A 23,631-nucleotide genomic window follows, 5' to 3' on the forward strand; every position below is an offset into this window, starting at 1 on the left:
TTGTGGCATTAGCAATGGGTGAGAAGCTCCTTGTCTATGCTTCTGATGCCAATAACTGCAGTCATCCCTTATCAATTCCTTGGAGGTGTTTATAAAGTGTTCTATTCTCATTCCCCCTGCTACTGAAGCAAACATCAGTTTTGTATAATGACATTTCTCCTGACTACCCTAGCTGATAAGCAAAGAATTGAATGAATGTTTGTAAATTAGGTATTCTTTCTCAGCACTGATTATTCTTTAAGCATAGAAATTAAGGGAATTGCAAGTTTTCATCTCATTCTAGAAATTACTTTCAGAACTATATGCCAATTATCTTTGCTTAATTTTGATTTTTCTAATGAATAAATATATGTAAAATGCAACAGCCAGCATTTCCAAGCTTTCACAAATTGTGTTAAACTTCTTGACAGGACCAACAACAACAAAAAGTTTAGTAATACATGTTTCAGTCATTCCACCTACTTTCTTAGTCAGCAAGTCAACAAAATATGAATTTTTACCTCATGGCTGTATTGCATGATTTGAATTGAAGGAAACACAGACATTGGAGATGATAACACATAACCCCTAACAAGAGAATAGATGGAGAACAGGATGTGTTGGAATCACTGTCTCCATGTGGTTGTTTCAGGAGCTTGGGTGCTGTACTCACTTGCAATGAGATTTTGGCCACAGGCTAGGGGAAATGAGGTAAAATGTGGAGAATGATGTGTAAAGAGGAGGTCTGGAATTCCTCATGAAAGAATTTGATATTTCTCTAAACCACTAAACCCACCATCTTAGACAAAGATGTGTCACAAATATGATGGTCTTTGAACTCCAGTTTCTGAAGTCTTATAGCAGCATAATTTGCTGGGGTTGTGAGTTTTCTTAGGAATTTTTAGTCACTTGGGTACAATATCTGCTTCTCAAGTTGAAAGTTAAACTGATTGTACTGGGTCTCAGCCAAAGACTAAATTTTATTTCTGAAGAGGTCCCCCTTTTGAAGAAAGGGGGAAAATCGTGGGAATTTGCTATCAAATTTCAAATGTATAGGGGTGTTTTTTTGATTGGGTGGGGTTTTTTGGTGTTTTGGAGGGTTTTGGGGGTTTTTTTGGGTTTTTTAGCAAAACTGAGATTCCTTCTTTAATACATTGATACTGTTGAAATTTTTACAATGTAGATTGTCATTTGAAATTGTGGTTTGGCATGCTTGCAAAGTTCCATAACTATTTGTTTCTGGATGTGTTATTTTACTTTTTTTTTATTTCCTCCAACTCAGGAGTTCAGTATAATTGTTGTGCATTTCCTTATGTTACTGAATACAAGCACAAAACCTGGTCCAGGTTTTATTTTATACCTCGTGTCCCAAACTTGGTCCCTTGTTCAATGTGTGCAGCACAATTCCCTTTCCTGTGGAGAAATTGCTTCACAAGTTCCTGTAGAGTCCAGCCCTGGACAACTGCAGTCACACAAGACGTGTTTTTTTTTTTTTTCTTCCTTTTTTATTTTCCCTTATCTTGTATAAAAATGGCCTTTCATACAAAATGTTATGAATGTTCAAGACAGAAATTCAAAAAGTGATGAAGTTTATAGCCTATCAAAATTTAGATAAAACTTGTAACATTCTTTTTTTTGGGGGGAGGCTGAACATATGGTAGGTCTCAGAGAGGTGTTCTCTTCATCCTTCTTGAAATATGACTAGGCAACCAAGAATACACACGGGGGTTTTGTCTACTGTAGATTTAATTGAGCTAAAATCTCCTGAACCCTGTTCAAAAGGTTTCCATGCTTTGAGTGTGTTGTTAAGGAGAACATACTTGTTTTCTGGGGTGTATTTCAAGATACTGATCAATATATTGTATCTAAAATCCATAGATTAAGGTCTTTCTAATACTCTGGTGAGCAGTGTCTAAGGTAGACTACAAAGACTACAAATTATTTCTAGACCAGCTTTGGATTACTTGAAGGTACATTTTATATGGTCTCGTTACTATAGTCATAATCCAAAAAAAATTAAGCAGAACGCAGTTCTGAACCAGAATTGTCTTTCCATGTCCAGATTGCCACCTTGTGCACTCCCTCTTTTCCTTCTGTCCCCAGAAATTTTACATGGCTAGTAACCACGGTTCTGCTTCAGGGGCATGAGGTCTACCTTATCACTTTTACAACAACCTGAAAAGAGGTTGTAGTGAGGTGGGAGTTTATCACTTCTCCAAGATAACAAGTGGCAGGAACAGAAGAAATGGCCTCAGGCTGTGCCAGGGGAGGTTTACACTGGATATTAGGAAAAAAATCTTCACTAAAGGGGTTGTCAAGCTTTGGATCAGGCTGCCAGGGAAGTGGTTTCATCTCAGTCACCGTCCTTGGAAGTGTTCAAAAGACGTGTGGTTTTGGCAGCTGAGGCCATGGTTTTATGGTGAGCATAAAACCATGGTGGTGCTTGTTGATGGTTAGGCTTGGTGATCATAGAGGTCCTGTTCAACCTTAGTGCTATGAAATAAATTTTTTTTCTGTAAGAGCTTCAGTTCAAATTGAAGCAGGAATTGAACTGAGTATCCCTCGTTCCTTGCAAGTACTTTACCTACTAGATTATATACAAAAGAAGAAAGTTTGCACTGCTGCTCTTAAATAACCAATCTTCTTTTTCCTTGGGATGTGTGCGTACTCTGCGCTTTTAATTATGCTAAACAAAATTTTATGGATTATTTCACATTCATTGCGCTGTATCTAAAAATGTAGACTAAATTTAAGTGTAGAATTTAAAAAAAATAAAAAGGGTAAAAGGGATATTTCTGCAAATTTCACCATTATTTATTTGCAATATAAAAGTGATATTAATGTATAGATAATGCAGGTACAATGGTAATTCCCAGACAATTAATACTTGAGATGATAAAATTCTGCTTGCAAAGATTTCTAAAACACTTAACCAAAGTGTTTTAGATAACCAAATAACCTGCTTGCAAAGTCTAAGTCTGCTCTGAGACTTAATAAAGCCTACTGGATGCTAACTTTGATTCCAAATTTGCAATATGAAAATGGACACTACATATTTTGGAGAGAAAAATTTACAGGCTGAGTTCATGTATCTGTATGAAGGTTCATAAACTGGGCACCACTGCCCGTGGTTGTTTGTGCCATTTTCTATCAGATTGTTTCGTTATGCTTGCGTGGATACTTCTTTTGCATGAATACGGTTTTGACAGTTTTGGAAATCAGGAGTATTGAGCTGGAACTGAGGGTATTTTTCACATCTTGGTAATCGGTGTAACAGGAAGCAAATGTTACTGGTAGAGATGTGGTGACTATTCCCATTTTACTCTTCAGAGGGAAGAGAACTTGTTTTAAATTGAACATAATTTCCAAAACACCTTCTCTTTAAAGCAGAAAAAATGATTTTTATATCCTTTTCATATTTAAAGTCTCAGTTTTTCCTGAAATGTTCAAATATTTTTCTTGCCTGTTTCTAGCTGTTCAAGTTGGATCATCCAGTCTGAACCAACATTGTACTATGTGACCAATGACACATAATCAATCTGTTAATTTATAAGTATTAATTGCTTTTAGCTGTATTTATTGAAAACTACAAAATGGTATTAAGTAGGTAAAAGATTAATACAATTTTCATATAAGCAGCATGTACACCAGCAGAGGACTAGAAAACAGGAATAATTCACATAAATAATAAAAATGACAATACTACTAACAATAGAGAATTTCAGTTTTCATTTTGAAAAGAAAAAAAATGGGGTTAGCTGCTTTTCAAAAATAATGATTTGTGTCTTATGATGATTAAATAGGACTCTGGAACTCAAAATTACTTTCTGGATTTTTCTGTGGCTCTAGATCTGTTAAGACTGTCACCTTCCTTTTTTTGTAGAGATAAAGATCCTCACAGACTCCTTTGATGATATTACATTCTGGTATACCAAGGTTCCTTATAATTATTGCTAGGCTGGAGCTACATCAGATATGCTAGTAAAGAGGGTGACTATAAGTTTAAAATTATCAGTTCAGTAGAATTCGGTAGCACTCATCCTATTGCTTTGTTGACAACATGAGTTGTTTTTCCACCTAAGATGAAGAAGCCACTTGATGAAGTGGGCACTAATTTCTTTTTTTTTCCTGTATTTAAAATGCTAGAAAACACTATCAAATGTTCTTCAATCTCTTTTGTTTGTGTTTGTGAATATCCTACTGTGTTATACAAACATAGCAGGGATGAAAGCTAAAACAAATGCATATTTGTGTCTACAGTACAAAAATATGTATTTATAGACGAACAAACCAGGTCAAATCATTCAAAGTAAAAAATAAATTAAACAGCCACTTGTCAGATGAGTATCTGGAGACCATTATTAAGAGTCAATAAAACTGATCTTAAAATGGGGGAAATATTGTCAGGGGAAAATATTTTAAATGACATTTTGTGTTTATAAGCACACACAGACACTCACATTAAAAAGACACCAGTCTGGTTTTCACACTGTACTGCTGCTCTGAAATGAATCACTCACAGCTTTGTATTAGTTAGACTGAGCAAGACAAATAGTCTAGAAGATTGGTTTAACACATATTAATTCGCTTATTGATTAGATGTACAAAAACATTTCCAATCAATAGTGTATGAGTGAATATCTTTGCTGCAGCAGATCAGAGAGAAAATTATTTCAGAATTTAGAAGGTATATCTTATTTGAACTGGTTTTGGAGAGATAGCCATGCAGAATTGCCTAATCGTCATCTGCTTAACTCAAATACAGAAATATAAAAATATTAACATACCAGACATACAATTATTCTTTGGTTTGTTTCCATCTGCCATTTTTAAAAGAAGAAAAAGGAGAAGTGCAGTATATATAGAAAGTACAGGTTTTATGCAGGAGAATAATTCTTACTCTGGGTTTAACTAAGATAAAAGATCAGGAAAAACATAGTTACAACCCTGGCCATAAGTAATCAGGGTTTTTGGAGATTTGGCCGGTTTTGAAGGCTAAAAATGTTCTGCTCTTTTAAGAATATTAAATAAAATAGAGCTCTGAAATAGCAGAATATGTAAAAACTGAAGGGAATGAAAGCTAGTAAGAGCACCTTTTCGAACCATCAAGGAAACGCCAGTAGCTTGTTTTACTGCACAGTGAGTCAGCAGTCAGAGGTGAGATTTAGCACTAAGTTCTTCATATTTACTGCTAGTATAGAATTTGTATGCAGATACCTTTCTTTAAGGAACTTTCTAGTATTTTCTCTCTGAACCCTGATGTGAAAGTCTTATGTGGGCATAGTGCACTATGATCTTCTGTTTTATTGATTTTACTCTTGTTATTTAACATGTAAATACCCAGAGCTCACACACATTTCTACTAGCAGCTTGCAAATGATTCAGATTCATAAATAAGATAATCTAATTCTATTTCACACATCCTAGGCTATCCAAGATTTCAGGAGCAGGCAGATAAGGCCTTGAATCTACAAGAAACTCTTGTGCTCTTCTGGAATGGCAACTCAGGGTCAGATGTAGTAACAGAGTATAACAACCTCCTTTATTTTAGCAGTTGAATGTTACCCTGTTAGTGATATTTATTCAAAATAGCAGGAACTGGGTAACTGTTTTCTCTTCTGCGTATTTATGTTCTTTACTTCATCATGGTAGCATATGTTACTAAGTTTAGTCTTTCTTTAATAAATTTTCCTTTTACTGCAGCTTTTTTCATCCCCTTGCAACCTATAAAAATATAGTTACTTTGAGAACAATTACTAAAGCCTGGTTACAACTTCAATGAGTTTTTCTTAGTTATTGCCATAATGAAATATTAGAAAATATTTAGATATTTTAGACAAAATTTTGATCAGTTACTGGCCTAAGTCTGAAGTAAAATCCGTGCACTTGAAATGAGGAACTGAGAGTTGGAATAATACTATTGATTGTTTTCAAAAGGTTTCTTGCAATTCTCCTTGGTGAGTTAGTTATTCAAGCAAAGATTATACTTATACATTATTGATGATAATTTTCTTGTTCTCTTTTTCCCACTAAAGCTTCTTTTTGTTATTACCTTTTTCCACACCCTCCCTACCATTTCATTTATCTGTAGTCCATATCCAGAAACTGAAGGCATTTTGCATCTCTCTCTTTGGGGAGAGAAGGAAGGAAGGGAGCAAGGGAGCGAGGATTATTTATCTTTTTAGTATTCTCTCCTTTTGGGAGCAAAAGTGCATGACAGGTGAGGTTTTCCAGTGTAAATATGGTAGATTTAGTACCTAATTATAGTCTCTGGAATTTTGAATGGGGCTGCATGCAACTTATTTTTCCATATACCCTGAGAAAGTTCATTTTCTCTGGTTGAATTTCCTTTTCTGGCTGCTTTAGCATGGTTCAATTTTATTCATTCTGTAGAAAAAACCTATTATATTTTTTTAAAAAACAAAAAAGCATGGAGAAATCTTTTTCTGTATTGTCTATTTACCTGCCCTTGAGCTTATTACAAGCAGATTTCTCACAAAAGTAAGAGAACAGACATGTAAGTCTGTGGTTCTAGTACCCTTCAGTAGGTTTATTTTCAGAGAGTTTGACTTAACATTTAAAAACATATGTAATTGTGATCATACTTTGTAATGGGAGGAAACACCACATGCTCAAGTTTTGTTAAATAATCATGCTCTGTAAAAAATGAACATACGTATGGAAACTCATTTTCAATAAGCAACTACTTAGTTTTGGATTATATTTGGAATTTATTTGTATTACAATAACTCAGAGGAGTACAGATTGAGATATTTGCTGCAAACTACAAACTTAAATTACTGTGTGGAATGACAGAGGGAAAGGAACTAAAAAAAAAATGTTTATTGTTTGCCTATGAATAAGAAAAAGAAATCCTAGATCTCTGTTTACTTCCAGTAAATTTCTTCCTTCTGTTTATTGAATAATTTTGCCCATTTTAGTTTCTATGAGTATTTTCATAAAAAATGTTTATAAGTTGTTCTACAAAATGTCACTTTTTTAACCAGCAGGTTATTTTTGAATAATTCCAATTTGAATAATTCCAAAATTTGAATAATCATGGATGTTGTTGCTCTTATTTTATTTCATTGGACACTGATATACCACCCAACCAATATACAAATATGTTTATTGCCTGTTACAATTTTGATAAGATTTAAAAAAATATATTCTTCCCCTACTTGGGAGAAAATTGGGAGTAAATTTCTCTAATTGGGAGTAAATTTTTACTTATACAGAAGTATATGTAAACACCAAGATTTATAAATGCTTCCATAATCCTACAAGCTTATAACAACCTAATCTTTATGTATGTAACTCTGTTGGTAAGAAATTGAGTGGAAGTTAGAAGATCTGGCTTTAGATTTATGTTCTGTCACAGATCCCCTGCATGTCCTTTAAGGACAAAACATAGCTAAAGGTCAACTTAATCAGAAAAAAAAATGGAATCAAGTGATTAAGGTATATTTAGATATCTTAAGACATATTGATTTGTTGTGTTTCAGGCTTCAGTCTGATCCAGAAGTGCAAGATTTTCCATCTGATCTCAGGGTTGGAAGTAGTGAGACACAAACCCTACATCCCCACCATGTGACTGCAAGCTATGAACACCTGGCATTTCTTTACCACATCGTTTGAGAGAGCCTGTTAAGCTCTTCAGGACACATACTTGACGAACCCTTCCTGTCTCTCTTTTTTCTCCCCACTTCTTTTGGATTGGAAGAGATTGCTATATTGATAAGGGCATAAAGTATTTGCGAAGTGCTAGTTGAATAGAACTGGCAGGAAAATAAATATTTTCTTAATGTAGCATAGAGATATTTCCTGTGGCATCCTCAATTTTGCACTTATAACAAAGGAAATTAAAAAAAAAAAAAAACAAAAAAAAAACAACCAAAATACAAACCAACAAACCCCAGAGGAGTGTTTTCCATGCAAAGCTGATGGCTGGCTCAGAGAAAGACAGTCCATATCCTGTTTCAAACTACTTATTATAACAAGCAGTCCCATCCAAACCTTCCAGATTGTCCTGCTTTGAGTCACAGACACAGCAGATCAGCTTTAATTTCTATTTCCCTCTAGAGCTTGGTTGATACTGGAGCTGTTGGTGACCCAGAGCAGTAGCACAAACTGTCTTCATGTTAAGTAAGAGCTGCAGACTGCATGAGCACAGTAACCTTACGTAAGCACCTAGGAATCCAGGGTGAAAAAAACTTATCAAAGAATCAAACCAACAGGGAGGGCAAGAAATACCAGTGCCTGTTACATCAGTAGCATCCTACAGAAACTAAGTTTTTGTCTAACAGAAACTGAGATTGGCTTGGATCCCAAGCAAAATCAAGGAGGCAGGTACCTCTGCAAAACTGAGGACTGTGTCCCTCACTGAGACACTGAGATTACATGTTTGGAATGTTAGAAGGAAGGAACAAACAGCTCTTTGTTTCTGCATCCTCCTTATAGACATTCTCATAAATAAATATATAAATGAAATCTCTCCAGAATTAGTATAGACTAAGAAAGCTCTGTGGAGGTTGCTAGGCAGCCAAGGCCAAAGGAATAGAAAGCAGGCAGGTCTTTGAAAAACAGAATCAGTGGCTTATGGGTTATCTGAAGTCATGATTTACTCAATTATCTTTTGTCATAAACAAGAGAAGTAGAATTTATTTCTCTTTTGCAAATGAACAATTTTTTTTTAATATTTGAAAAAAAGGCTTTTTATCTCACACCTATCTGTGTTTTGAAGCTATGAAATTTTATGCATATTGTTGTTTATAATCTGTACTTATTACTGGTACAGAAATTTGATGCAGTATATAGAAGCTATAAATTGAAAACTGTTTATCAAATGAATTGATTTTTAAACTTTTTTCCAATTTTCACTTTTACTATGGTGTGCATATAAGACTCTAGAAGGAGAAAGTTTCCAATGCTGAAGGAATGCCTTGCCCTCAAGAGGTGTACACAGACATGTTTCACTGTCACTAATAACAGGAAAAGACCTAAATTCAACCACCTTATCCTCTGCGGTGTATGATGAAGCTACTCATTACAGAAGTAACCACCCCCTTCCTATTACTGCTAAGTATGCAAAAATACAGGCATTTCTAACAGGCAAGGCAAGGTTGTCATCTGCAAAGTTAGGTGATCACATTATTGAGTAATTGCTGTCTTTGAAATCTTGGTTTATATTTGTTCCTTAAAAGTCTTCTTGAAATAACTGTGCCTTCAGCAGATCTGCCACACCTACATATATCGAGGGGGCACTGTAATCCTACAACTGCCCTCCCTTCTCAGATTGTGTGTGACAGCTCTAGCTCATGGGTTAGTCTACCTGAGTTATTCTCTCTCAATGTCATCAATTTATGTCTAGAGAAGATTTAACTGCTGCATCACAGTTTCTCAATCTGTGTTTCTTCCACAGGGTGGATGCTGTGGGGGGGTCCAGGCAGCTCTGTGGAACAGTCTCCAATGGGCTAGTAGGATGAGAAGGTCCAGGGGTAGTTTGGGAAACGAGGAGAAACATCACCTCCCGAGACGGTAAACCTACTGAAAAGGTAATTCACGTTAGGATATTGTTATGCAAGTCAGCTTTTCAGGCTCCTGGATGTGTTGGAATGCATGGCAGCAAACTGGCAGGGAAGGGAAGCACAAACATTTGTTGTCTGACTCTTCATACAGCATCCCCTGAATATCTTTCCCAAGCTTCTTAAACTGTGCTGAGTTTGAATTCCCATCCTTGTGTGAGAGAGAATTTGGATGCTGTATCTTACAGGGGTTTTCTTGTTTTGCTGTGGACCTGTTAGAGAATACAAATCACAGTTACCAAGAAATTTATAGGAATTAAAATTCTTTATAGGAATTAAAACTCTGAAAATACCAGCTTATAAGCACTATAAGAATTTAGCAGAGTAAAATGTTCTTTCAGAGGGAGAGCTAATAGTCGAATTTTTAAAAGTACATAATCATGTTTTATTTGCTTCTTTCAATCTCACCTTATCTACTGTGCTTGTGGAGACTCTCTTCCTACCCTGAAGCCTTAACTATAGATGTTTTTGTTCCCAGCATTTCAGAAGTCCAAGAGAATGTGCAAATTATAAATCTGTCATCCCTCAGAATAAGTTTCTGAAGTAATGCTTTCTCCTTCCTGTTAAAAGGTAGAGTTGAGCCATGAAGCATCAAAACATTTTCTGCTGTCCCAAAAGCCCAGCTATATGTTGTATTTTTGAGCCCAGTTAACTTATTATATGTTCATGCTATACACACATTTCTTGGTTCTCAGCTAAAATTAAGTTTGCTGAACAAACAGATTTTGTTCACTCATCCTAAACCAATCATTTCCCATGGTACATTTTGAAATATCTGACAGGCTGCCTTGCTTCTTCCCTTTATTAATGTGCCTTAATGTATGCAGAGTGCAAGAAAAATAACAATGGAAAATCACACTGGTAGAAAATAAAATGGGATTTTTGATGCAAAATTTTTGTAAGGATCCATTCCCACATCTCATGAGACACTGAAAAACCAAAAATATAGTTTAATCGGGAAATATTTTTTCTTTGCTCAATATGATGTTTTGGCTGGTTGAACACTAGGTTAGGCTTTCAAATGTGTCTGGGAAATACCTTCCTTTTGTTGCTGATGAGCTCCCTCCAGGTCACTGACATTCATTCATTAAAACAGTTTGGAGAATCCACTGCTTCAATTCACAAAGTTGTCACAGAAGAAAAGTTTGATACAAGAAAGGGAGGCCTTGCCTCCTGCATTTATACTTGTGGTGATAGTTTTCAGTTTATGATCTACTTTTCAACAACCTAGCTTCTCCAGACCTAATTTGGTTTTCTATTATCTAGTAGAAATGAGTTTATGTGGCTTTTTTTAGTGAGGGCCCAGCAGTCTTTACAAAAAATTGTACCAATTTGTCTTAGGAACTTTACTATAAACAAAAGACAGAAATAACTTGCTTATGGTTGGAAGCGGTCTGAGATCCAGAGGGTCCAGTGTTAGTCTTGTACTGTGTTTCAGGTGTCTTGGTTGCATTTTTCTACCTGCATTGTGGAGAGACTCTCATGGAACTTCTGCAGTATTCTTTTGCTGGTGCTATAGTGACAGTCCTTTCTTGAAGGGGAAAAAGGATCTTTGCCCAATACTTAATAGGTGTCATTAAAAGAGCTTTAAACTAGTTTTGAAGGGATGAAACCAGGCTCAGTAGTGCAAAGCCTGGGGGTAGCATGCCAATGTTTGTGGGATGGTGTGCTAGCATGTCCATCAGTCTGCTCAATTATGTGCTGAGCACATTTGAAATGCCTTTATGCTATTATACACAGCATGAGCAGTGTAGTGGGGTTGACCCTGGCCAGATGCTCGGTACTCACCAAAGCTGCTCTGTCAATCCCCTCCAGAACTGGAGAGGAGAGGGAAAATATAAAGAACATGTAATGTGTTGAGATAAGGACTGGGAGAGATCACTCCCCAAATACCATCATGGGCAAAACAGACTCAAGTTGGGGATATTAACTGAGCTTATTACTAACAAAATCAGAGCAGGATAATGGGAGGTAAAATAAACACACTCCCCCATCCCTCCCTCATTCTGAGCTCCACCTCCACCCATCCAGCATTCCAACAGGGAATGAGGGTTATGACCAGGTTATCCTTGGTTGTTTCTGCCACTGCTCAGGGAGGAGAATACTTCCCCCGATCCAGTGTGGGGTCCCTCCCAAAGGAGATGGTTCTCTATGAATTTCTCCATTGTGAGTCTATCCCTCAGGCAACAGTTCTCCACAGACTTCTGCAATCTGAGCCACAAGTGCAGGATTCTCCACTGGGGACAGGTCAATGTGGTTGTACGTACAAATCAGAGGAAGAGTCTGGAAAGCAGCCCTGCAGAATAAGATCTGGGGAACTGGGTCAGTGGCAAATTGAATATGCAGTGCCCCGGTAACCAAAAGAGCCAACTGTGTCCTGGGGTACATCAGGCACACCATCATTGGTTGATTGAGGGAGATTATTGTCCCACTCTACACTGCAACCCTCCTTGGGTACTGAGTGCAGTTTTGGCGGCCTCAAAAGAGGCACAATGGCCTATTAGACCCTGTCCACTGGCAACCACCATGGTGAAAGGTCCTAAGAGCAAGACTTATAAGGAGCATCTAAGGTGGTTTGGTTTGCTCAGCTTGGAGAAGAAAAGTCTGAGTTGACCCCACTGCAGGCTAGAACGTCCTTGGGGGGCAGCAAAGGGGAAGGTGCTGATCTCTTCTCTCTAGGGACCAGCAACAAAACACATGGAAATGGAATCAAGCTGCACCAGGGGAACTTCAGATTGGAGGTTCCCCACCCAGTGGGTGGTTGATCACTGGCACAGGCTTCCTCAGAGAAATGGTCATGGCCTTAAGCTCAAGAGAGTTCAAGGAGCATCTGGATGATGCTGTTAGTCACATGATTTAGTTTTAGGTAGTCCTGTGAGAAACAGGGAGTTGCACTTGACAATCCTTTTAACTTCAGATCTTCTATGGTTCTATCAATCCAACCTCAATGCCATAGAGAATCATTTGTATTTCAGGCTTTACACTGGAAAAAAGAAGTTACAACTCCTCAAGACAAATAGGAAAATTAGAAGGATGACACTGTGATATCTTAATCTGCAACGTATTAAGTAAAGTTTGAACTTCTCCATTCTTAAGACTTCCAGAGAAATAGGAAGCCTAATGGATTGATGTTTCAGTCTCTGATTCCCTGCTTAAATTGTGTTTTATGTGAACTATTCTTGAAATGCCATTTTGACTGAAGGTAAAGATAAGAGTGCTGTTTTAATATAACTTGAGATCTTGATGTTAAAAGGTAATTTATATTTCCAGTAAGAGGCTTTCATCTTCACTGGACTCTAGTGATATTGATCTGATATCAGTGCTAAGTATATATCCTTGAATTCTGACCAGATTATGCTTCTGGTATGAATGACAAATGTTTCACATTGTCCTAGCAAATAGAACTCTTTCTGTGCATTTCTTTGGCTGGTCAGTTTACAAGTGGCTGCTTTTTGCTGGTCTGTTTGATCAATATTTTCTTTTGGTACATTTGAAGTTAATGGTTCTGAATTTTCAATCACCCTTTGAGGGTATTTAGAGTAAAGTCATAGTAGTCAATGCAGGGTTTGTTTTTGTTTCCTGCTTTGTAACAGCTGAGAAACCAGTTGTCTTCCATGATTTATGGAAAAGTCCAAACCTTTCAAATTAAGTGAAGTGTATACAGCTTCAGAATTAATTATGTTCTTAAACATAATGAAAATCTCCATTTGAAAATGAGGCATGCCCCAGAGTTCAAAACAGAACAGAAGAAATGAGATATTCAAATCAGAATTTCTTTTCACCTAACAAATCCCATAGCTGTGTTTAGAACAAAGCTTGTCTCTTGAATGTCTGTGTGGGCAAAACTAGCTCTACACAGCTGGAGATTAATAAGACTACAGTCACAAAGCATGAGCATGCAAAACTGGCAGTGCCCCTTGCTAGCAGGCAAGAACTCACCAAGAGATCTCGAGGGTTTTGTCTTAGAAGAAAGAACCCTTAGGCAGAACCAAAGTCAATAAGCCTTAAGAGTCAAATAGAGACAGGAACAGCAGCAATTCCTTCAATATTTCACAAAAGGGCTAAAGACTGTGACATGACAAGGATAGACCATTGGATCTCTGAAGTGATCTGAGAAATCAAATATGAAAGAGATGAGCTACCAGACAGCCTTCACCTGCATTACTGAATGTTTCCACAGCTTATAACACTGTTTATAATAGTTTTATGTTACTTTTTTTTTGTTTAAACTTTGTGAAAATCTTCTTTCATTAGAAAATGGTTGAAAAGTTGGTCCCCTTAGTGTGTCAGAATGCCAGTCATTCAGTCTCTCCATTTATTTCTTTCTTTTCCTCATCTCTGTAGGGTTGGGCTTTGTTCATGTGCCTTTTTTTTTTCTTTTATCTTTTCTCTGTTAATATATAACTTCTTTCCAATTATGCTCCTCTTGGTTTGATAAATTATGATTTCCCTTTTCAGTTCTCAAGTTGTGTTGTGATAGGTAGCAGAAAACTGGTTATCTGATACTGAAGGATAACAGTTTGTGGTATTTACTCATTGTAAGACTGGATGTTCAGGAACCTTCCTCTGAGTATTGTGGTTCCTGTACTGTTCCAGAATTATGTCCTGCAATTTTTAACATTTCCTTTAAAGGAAATTTTGTTTTGAGTACTGTAGAATAAAACTGGGTGTGGAAGAGTTGATCTGAATACCAAATAGAAATTTTTTTTCCTTTATTCTCTTGATATACTGGGGATTTGGAAAATATTAGTTGTTGATTTGGCAGTATAAAATTGATAGATAACAAAAGATCAGCTTCAAACTGCTTTAAACCTTTACTTGCAAAAAAGAACATATTCAAGCAGAGTGAAGGGGAGGGAAACAATTTACTTTCAAATGCATCAAGTAGGCCACTCTTCATTGAGGTGACATTTGCATCTGCTGTAGAAGGTGAGATCTCTGTGAGAAATTGTTAGCATACCAGAAATCAGATGCATAACATCTTTTGTTTATATCTAGTGTCTGATATAATATTTATCATGAAACTATTGAAATCTGAAAGATTGAAGAATTGAAGATTGAACAGTCTGGATTAGGCAATATGACTATTAACAAAGCAAATGAATACACTTTACATATATACATACAAAGTGTCTGACTGCAGCTAGAACTTCCTAGTAGAAGGAATCTTTGGGTAGATTTAAATCTACCCAAATAATCTAGCCAAAGTAGCAGGGATGGAAGTTATTCTTGTGGAACCACATAAAGTGAGGGGAAGGGACGTAATTCATGTCCATATGGCCTTTGAGCAAGAGCACATTGAAAGAAATGTGCTTGAGGGATGTGAATGAAACATACTTGTAAGGTTAGATTAGAACGGTGATTTATGGTGGGTTTTGGGGTTTATTTTTATCTTGCAATGCTCTGTTTGCTTGCTTTACATAAAACAAATTTCAAATTAATCTCAAATTTTGCTAGGTATAACTTTTTTCTGTGTAAGCCTTTCTTATGTTTAGGAGCAACATGCATCACAGTGAGACAGTAGGGCTGTCTGCAGGGCTGGAGGTAAAAGGTCGGAAGAATATGTGTGCAGTGGAAAGGGAGCTGCACCTCGAGACACCAGCGCTGAGAGCACTTCCTGCTGCTCTGTTAAGCATGGTTATGGGAACTGTGAATGCCAAGTATCAGCCTTTGGGAAGGAATTCCCTCTGGCAGAACAGTTCTCTGTTCCTCCTGCTTAGAAGCAGATGGCAAAGAGGAAGCCCACATCACCAGGCAGACCTGGGTATTCTGTGGCTCTGTCGGCTGAAGATTGCTTTAATCCAGTAAGTCATTGTTCATTTCAGTCACACAGATATTTGAACTGACTTAGAAAAACCTGAAAATTATTTTGAGGGTAATCCCTGCACTTTTTATATAAAGCAAATGAGCAGTACAAACAAGGCTGATTTTATACCACATGGAACATAGCAGCTAACAGAAATAAACTGTGAATATATTTCTAATCTATTACAACATTGCTTTATATTGGTCAACTTGATTATTATACATTGTCATAATATTATTTCTAATAATTTTCTAACATTGTTATGTTATGGCAGTGTCTTTGATGTTTTATGAAAAGATCTGTTTGAGCCCAAAGCAAAAGAGAGGTCTATATCATTCAGATGCTGCAATGAGGGAAGCAATATATTTAATCCTCTTGATTTACAGCTATTGACTTCTATTTATTTTAAAACTTTTTTACTCAGATGAATAAAAGAGTATTTGGCTTTGGAGTCATTCACTCTTTTAGATACATGAAGTAAAGGACACAATGAGCCTCTGATGAATGCAGAAAAATATGCTACATCAGAACAAAAGTGACAGTGAGCTGGTTAATTTATTTAATAACCAAGCAACACAGACGTGCTCAACTTTTCTGAATATTGCATTCAAAAATGTGATTGTATGACAAAATTTCATGTTTAGAAGCAGTATAAGTGAAAATGAGTAGGTAATTTATCTTTGCCGCTTCTGTTTGATCATTACTCCAGTTTTACAAAGAAGACACAGAGATGCAGCATGAAGAAAGTTGCAGAGGGTAGAACCTCTCCCCTACTGACTTTGATCTGGAAATCTGGGCCATTTTCCCCACAGAAAGTTCCACTTTGAATTTATTATTGCATATATTTATAGCTCTTTTGAGGATCTGAGATACTACAACTGAAAATTACCTTAAAACGTCTAAACAGAGAAAAGCTGTCTTAGATACAGACATTGCATAGAGAGAGGCAAGGATGGTCCTGTCTCCAGTCCCATACACTGCCTTGAAAATAAAGTAGCACTTTTATAACAAGGGATTAATAGCTAAACCAGAAAATATTGTTCAGTGCCATAAGTATCCCTATTTAGTTTTGCTAGGAATATTAAAGTTTTGGCAGTCCACTATGTTTTGAGCTATAAGCAAGACATCTTCCTATTTCTTTTGTCCATTTCCTTTTCCTATTTCTTCTGTTCCTATTTCTTCTAAGCATATATTAAGCATTGCAACTAGCTGCTAAGTCCCACAATAATGATTAATGTTGTCAAATATTCAATAGTGACAAATCTGGGAGCCACCATAATCCATTCCTTTACTGCAGCTAAAAGTTAAATTTAAAATTACCAGTATGAGGAAGAAGGGCTCTATAAGTAGAAATTGTCATTTGATACAGAATTGCTGATCATTTAAAAATGTAATTTCAAAAAATAAAAAAAGATGTCATAGTCCAAAAAGAAAAATATGAAAAATGAGGCTTGCACACTGAATTGGATTGGTCTCTGTTAGCAATAGCAAATTCAAACTGTATATAAACTTTGTGCACCCTGGATGGTTGCAGAGTGAAATCAATGATCATTCTTTCTTGCATCAAATTTCTTATCTACCTGATTAGCAGCAAAAGAGTAGAAAATATGAGTTTAGGTATTTGTGCAAAGCAATTACACCATTGCTGTGCCTCTGCTATGTCAGAGTCAGGTGACCAGAGTGATAGCTGATGAATCTCTTGAGCAGTGGATCAAAATCAAATGAGGCTTTGCATCCTTTCTTAACTCCATGTTTGTGAAGTATGGTTTCATTGCTATTTTCTTCTGTAATACTCCCCGACTTTTTTCCTTCTAATGGTTCTGTTCAGACAAATGCCACCAGAAATTTGGTTTTGATGACCTTTCCACTGTCCCAGTGTAACAGGCTGATGAGATTCAAACAACAGATGAAGCCTAATAAGAAAATCTGCATAAACAAGATGTACAGCCATTCACAATAGATGTAATTTTTTTATCTTTTTATTTTCTATTTTTACTTGATTAAAAAACACAATATGAATAAGGTTTTATAAGGTAAAAAGAGAAATCAGATTTTCATGGGGTTTACTATGATGTGTGAGAAATGTAAAGCTAATCTTCTATTTAGGAATGCTTTGCTTGAACTTATTGGCATGCATCCTCCTCTCCACTTTGCTAGTGTTCTTCAGCTTCCTTCATTTATGAATATGGAATATTAGACAGTACTTGTGTTACTTGCCAAAGTTTCATATATTCCTGAGCCAAGTGTGAACAGAGAATTTTCTATAGTAGAGACCAGTGTGGAATTTGGTGAGAATTTTGGGGTTAATACTGTAAGCTATGCTGTCTACAGAATGAAATAACAAGAAGGCTTTGTTCCATCATAGTTAGAACTGACTTCCTAAAAAAAAGTATTCTAGGTTCTCACAGGATATCACATTATTCATTCCTCTATTTTAAAATTATTAATATAATCAAGGAACATGTAAAAACTAACTTAGGGATTACTCAGATGAGAAAGTTTTGTTATTATAATGAAGGATATATCTTCCACTTTTAGTCTCAGAAACAGATTTCAGCATATTTTCCAGGCATTTGCTACTTTTGATCTCTGAAATAATCACAGGACAAACAAGCGAATAGGAAAAAGTGAACATTTTCAGAACACAGTGGAACCTGGTTAACATGGCCTGATTTGAAACCTCTTAATTCTGATGGAAAGACACTCTCTGACTTTCAAGAGGAATGTTGGAACTTTGCATTTAGAATATATTGCCTGTCCATTCAAGTATATGAAGATACATACACACTTGAATTTTTGTTTATTTTGCTGTCATGCTAGTTTGGACAGAAAATTCTTGAGTGTTGATTAAATTGTATGTATGGATTTTGATGATTTCCACATTACTACCAGTAAAGGAGATAAACTTTGGAAGTGCTGTAAACAAGTGAAATGAAATATAGGATTTGCTAATTTAGAATGCAGAAAAGCTGGGATTTTGCTACAATACTTAAGTTTTATTTGAAAAAAAAATTAATAAATTATGTCAGTTCAGAGGGAAGTTTCAGAGCCGTTGACATATGGTGCTTAGAACATACCTGCCACGCTGTCATTTCAAAGACATCACAGTTATTACCTCCAGTGCCGTGCAGAGGAAAAGGACAAATTCTCACTATTATACATTATGTTCTTCACTTGAAAAGGCTCCATTTTCCCTGGTCATGCCTATGAATTTAGTGCATGTAAGAAATTACATTGAACTGGATATGTAGACAACTACATTGATCCTTACCCTTATCTATATATCTTTATTATTCATTTTGAGCATTAAAATGAGATTAAATTTACGAGGATTGTAAAACTTATTAATAGTAAGTTAATTTAGATTTCTTAGCTTTATTATTTTACTCAAATTTTATTCATTTTTAAATTATTTTTCTGTGTTACTTCTATGACAATTGCAATAAAATCCATTAACAGATTAACTTTTTACTTTCTTCATTTTCTGAACCAGAAATTTGCCATGCTCCACCTTCATTGTTTCCCCACTTCAAAAAGAATGTCGTATATATGTAAGGATTGCTATGGCAGAAAATCCTTACTATTTCCAGTAAAATGGTTATACTGCATACATCAGTATAAATATTATTATATTATTCTCAAGTGCATGATCATGTTTTAATCATTCCTTCCTTTACATTCACCATCCATTCAGACCTTCCTCATTTGTTGCAGAGGATGACTTGAAAAAGGAATTGCAAAGACATTTTGGGATATCTTTTTTGAATGATTGTCTTTGCAATTGAAAGAATTTTTTGTTTTGTTTTGGGGTTGTTTGTTTGTTTTTGTGTGGGGTTTTTTTTTTTAGTTAAAAGACCTTGCTTGTGTTTTAGATATAATACCATTTTCCCTGCTATTATTAGGAATTTAAAACCCTCTCACTGCATACTCAGAACTCCCAGTATAAACAGCTGGAGACCTGCACAGACTATTGAGTTGAGATCAGCAGTGCATCTGAGAAAGGGGGACTCTTCCCTAGACCTGATTTTTTCCTCTGACAGTAGGTAGTACAAAAAGAAGGGATGTCAAGGACTGAGTACTCCAGTTGCCCTGACTTGTGCTGCTATTTGCATATTTTACACTCTATCAGTTTCTCTCCAAAGGAAAGAGGTATGCATTTATAATATGACATTTGGTTTAACTTGGTATTGTTTATATAAGCTAAAGGAAAAATTGATTAGCTTTCCATTTCTTTCTTCCTGCAACTCTGAAGAGATGTTTTTGGTCTCCTTTGATGTACTCTTACTCTGCATTTAATCAGTGCTTCTTTATTCACTTTGTCTTGTAGTTCTATCCTTGCAGTCTTCAAGAGCCTCATCATGTTTAGGTCTTTTAAAAACCGTATGGAAAATTCTGAAAATAATTCTTCTTGGAAACAATTCTGCCATCATCTTATTGATTTTGTCTGCATTAAAATGATTTTTAAAACAAATTTTTATATTGCTGACTCACCGTGTCCTGCTATACTCCAGATACCTGCAGTGGTTTCCTTACACCCTCTGTCATTCTGTCTTAAAGGCTGGTGTTCTAGATAGTAATTAGTCCTTGTCCTTGTATCCTCTACCTCTATTTCCACTCCATCCTGATAGAGTAGTACATTTTGCTTAAGTTTATTCTGTCCCTGCTGTTTGCCCCTATGACTCTTAATGGGGTTGCACAATTAAATAGAAAGATCTATTTTAAACTTATTCTGCCTTTACAGGAAGGCTTGTTATTAACCTGAGAGTTGTAACCCTCTTTTCCAGAAATCTCTGCAGTGAGTGGAATTGTACCAGCACAACCAAATGTGTGTTCAGGGCATGGAAATCTGGCTGGGGACACAGGAGGCAAGATCTTCCAGACAAAGACACAGTTGCCAAGAGAAATGGCTGTGGGACAATGGTCTATTCCCTTGCCATCTCTCCTCATATCTTTTACTTTATTGATTAGATTTAGCTAACTTTCTGAAAGTTAAAGACCCTCTCAGCTCATCTGTTTTGGCGTGATCTCCGCTAATCAGTATTAACAAATCCCCCCAGGACAGGAGAGTAAAAAACAACTACACTTATTGACTTCTTCATTTTAGAGGAGCTGAACTGTTTCCAGCAATTAAAGGTAATTTGAGTTTTCTGGGAAGTGTAAAAATTGGAGTAAGTAATAATAGTGTCTCTTATTTCACAGCCCTGCAGGGACTGAGCTGTTGCTCACTGATAGCTCTCTTTTTAACCTTTGTGTGACCTTCAAGGGATTTATGACTCACAGTCAGAGAAAACCATGCTGATCTGGTGCCCTACTTGGTCTCAGATGTCACCTTTCTGTGGATAAAATGTGTCATCTGCTCTTCTCTTATGCCTCTGCTCCTTTGGAACACAATCAGGAGAAATGCAACATGGAGTATTGCTATTACTAGGAGATTTATGGCAGGAATGTGAAGCCATGCATGCACAGAACTTGTTAAGCAGTTCAAGTTAACTGGCACAAGTAGGTAGGAGCCAAGCATGTGAAGCAAAATCAGACAAAACCTCAGGACAAGGAATGACAAGTGATGACATAAAGATGGTGCCTTCTTACCTAGTTTTTGCTCTTAGCTATCTTTACAGCCTGTTTTAGTGACAGGGATATATGTTGCATAAAATTGTGCCAAACCTGTGTTGCTACAGGAAGAGCTGGCTCCTGTTCCACTGTAAGGATTGTGACTTGTCAGGAATTTAATATTTGGGGAGGATGATGTAAGGTGCTGAAAACTGTTGGGCTTGATTTCCAATCTAGATTTTGGGATCGTAACACTTACAAAGAATGGGTATTCTTCCCCATGAGTGAACAAAAAAGACTGCAGTTTCTCCCTTATTTTTTTTTTTTTTAAATTTTATTTTAATTTTTGTAGGTTGGTTGGTTTGCTTTTCTTTGTTTTTACTTATATTATCCACTAAGGGATATAGACTTAAAAGCATGCTTAATTTTTTTCTCATCATCTTTTTTGGAGCTGATCCCAATCTGGCTTCATCTCAAATGTTCTTGCTGTTATTGCTTATCAAAGTAAATTATTAGTAAATTTTAAGCTTTTTCAGGTGCTGCAAGACATTCCTCAATATCAGAGTGTTGGCTTGGTATGATGAAATAAAATAATTTTCTGATTTTTTAAAATCATTTACTGTTTTTTCAAGTTTATAGCAGGATAAAATTTGATACTTACATGATGTGACTAGATTTTGAAATTAGTTCAATCATGCAGTATTTACCTTTTCCATTCTAAAGCATACAAGGGATTCTTCTTTTCTTATATTTTATTTCCTGGTTTCTTTTTTTGTCATTGTGTTCATTCACATAATATGCTCATATAACAAATGAATTTGACAATTTTGGCTACTACAATCCTTATGATGTGGAAAGTGTTCCAATATAACATAGAGAGAACAGGAGAGAAGCCCAAGAAAATCAGACAGAAAGTTTAAACCTTAGACCAAAGTCGGCTCCTGCAGGGCATTGTACCACTCCAACACATCACTCATCTTTTGACTGCAGTTCATGTGTTTTTTTGTTAAATACCTGCTTATTATGAACCCCCGAGCATTCCCAGGAGTTTTATTGTACCACTTCAAGTAATAACTGATACTGTGAGGGACTAAGTGCTTTTATGTTCTGTTTCAAGTTGTGAGGCTTTTGGGGTGACCACTGCTTTCCAATATTTGGATCTCTAGCATAGTGCTGCAATTTTAACTTTTATGTCTGAAGGCTTAGATATTTGGCATATTATAAGTGTAAGAGGAAAAACTAGCTGCATTTTGAAACCAAGATGATAGAAAATTATTTTCAAATAATCTTTGCAAATGCATTTCACTCTCTCTGGGTATAGTGCCTATTACACTCTGAGCTCAGAAAATACCTGGACATGTACATAATTGAGAAATTAATTAGTCATGCTGCTTTACTCATGACCCTCACATGCAAAAAGCTGGCTATTGAGAAGCTAGAGCCTCTAAGATGAATGGTGAAAAGATAAAAGGTAGTATTTAAAAATACTGTGATTTGCCTTTTTTTCTTTTGGAGGAAACCAGAAAACGTAATATGGAAACTTTGATTTGATATTATTGTCTTAGTGGCAGCTTGCTTTAATGCATGTCTTCAAAGAGTGTGGTGCATTGAAGAGGAACCATGACCATAGTTGTGTGGACAATAAGCAAGAGGTAATCAGTGGTGAATATCTAGAACTGAAAAGAATGGGAAAGATGGCAAGCAGAAGAAAGCAAGATAGGTATCTATATTGTGGTAATCAAGTTTTAGAGATTCATAATTTTAAAATTTTAGCTGCTTTCTTAAGTGATATATGTAGTGTGGGCGATGCAGTTACATTGCTGCAAGCAAAGCTGAAGCAGAAATATATGCTGTGGATAAGTATTTGAAATGACAGTGGTGCGTGCATAGAAGAAACCTGACAAGTTGTGAAAATTGGAACTATATCACTGTATCGCTTCTTCCATGATATTCTGGGAACTATCTTAAAAGGAAACAGGAATAATCCTAATGAAACATGATCTCTTCTCTATTCCAAACTACTGTAAACTGAGTCTGACTGCTTGCTTCACTGGTGACATTTTTTAATCCACTGTAATGGATTCCAGCACTTCTCTGGGCAGCTGTTGGAATCCCCCATTGATTGCAACCTCTGCCATCTTTTTATCTGCCTGTTTTGCATTTCAGTTATCATCTCCACCGCATTTTACCTCTTGTGATCAGGTGGATATCTAGCAAATTTCTACTATGAAAATGGCAGTTCACATTAGGCTGTTGTCTCAGTTGATAATTAAATCTCACTTCAGATGAAAAACTTATTATTTATTTTCCATGTTTTCCAGGCTCAGTATGCTCATTGCTGCTCATTGAGTTTTGATCCTTTATTTCACTTACTTTTAAATCTGTGACAGTCAAAACCCTCTTTCATGGATAGAATATATATTTCTTCTTACTGTCTTGTTCATAAAAGAAATTTGAAGTCTCATCCCATAGTCTTCAAGGGAATTGAGGGGCTCAGTTTGTTCATTTACTACTGTTTTGTATATACACTCTTGGGTATGTCACTTAAGCTGCCTAAATTTAATGGTGTTTAAAATTAATACCGTAAACTTAATTCACTGGATTATTGTGATCTAATTAATGAATCCTTTGAAAAACCTTTTGAAGTTCCCATTTATCAGGTGCTTTATAAATATGAAATAGTCATAGCAATAAGTTTATTTTATTTCCTGT

The 23,631-nt window shown here is 36.1% G+C and overlaps 1 protein-coding gene across 16 annotated transcripts in view; it reads left to right on the forward strand.

The window, feature by feature from the left end:
- LRRC4C (leucine rich repeat containing 4C) overlaps window positions 1-23,631 on the forward strand; it is a 490,575-nt gene that overhangs the window by 429,211 nt on the left and 37,733 nt on the right. For 13 of the 16 annotated variants that reach the window (XM_064424956.1, XM_064424957.1, XM_064424962.1 and 10 more), the window contains one exon: window positions 9,401-9,533. The exons of the other annotated variants lie outside the window; for them this stretch is intronic. The gene's annotated coding sequence lies outside the window, so the exon portion shown is untranslated. The remainder of the gene's footprint in view (window positions 1-9,400; window positions 9,534-23,631) is intronic. 16 annotated transcript variants of the gene reach the window in all.

The sequence above is a fragment of the Passer domesticus genome, chromosome 6 (genome assembly GCF_036417665.1).
Source record: "Passer domesticus isolate bPasDom1 chromosome 6, bPasDom1.hap1, whole genome shotgun sequence".
NCBI classification, from domain to species: Eukaryota; Metazoa; Chordata; class Aves; order Passeriformes; family Passeridae; genus Passer; species Passer domesticus.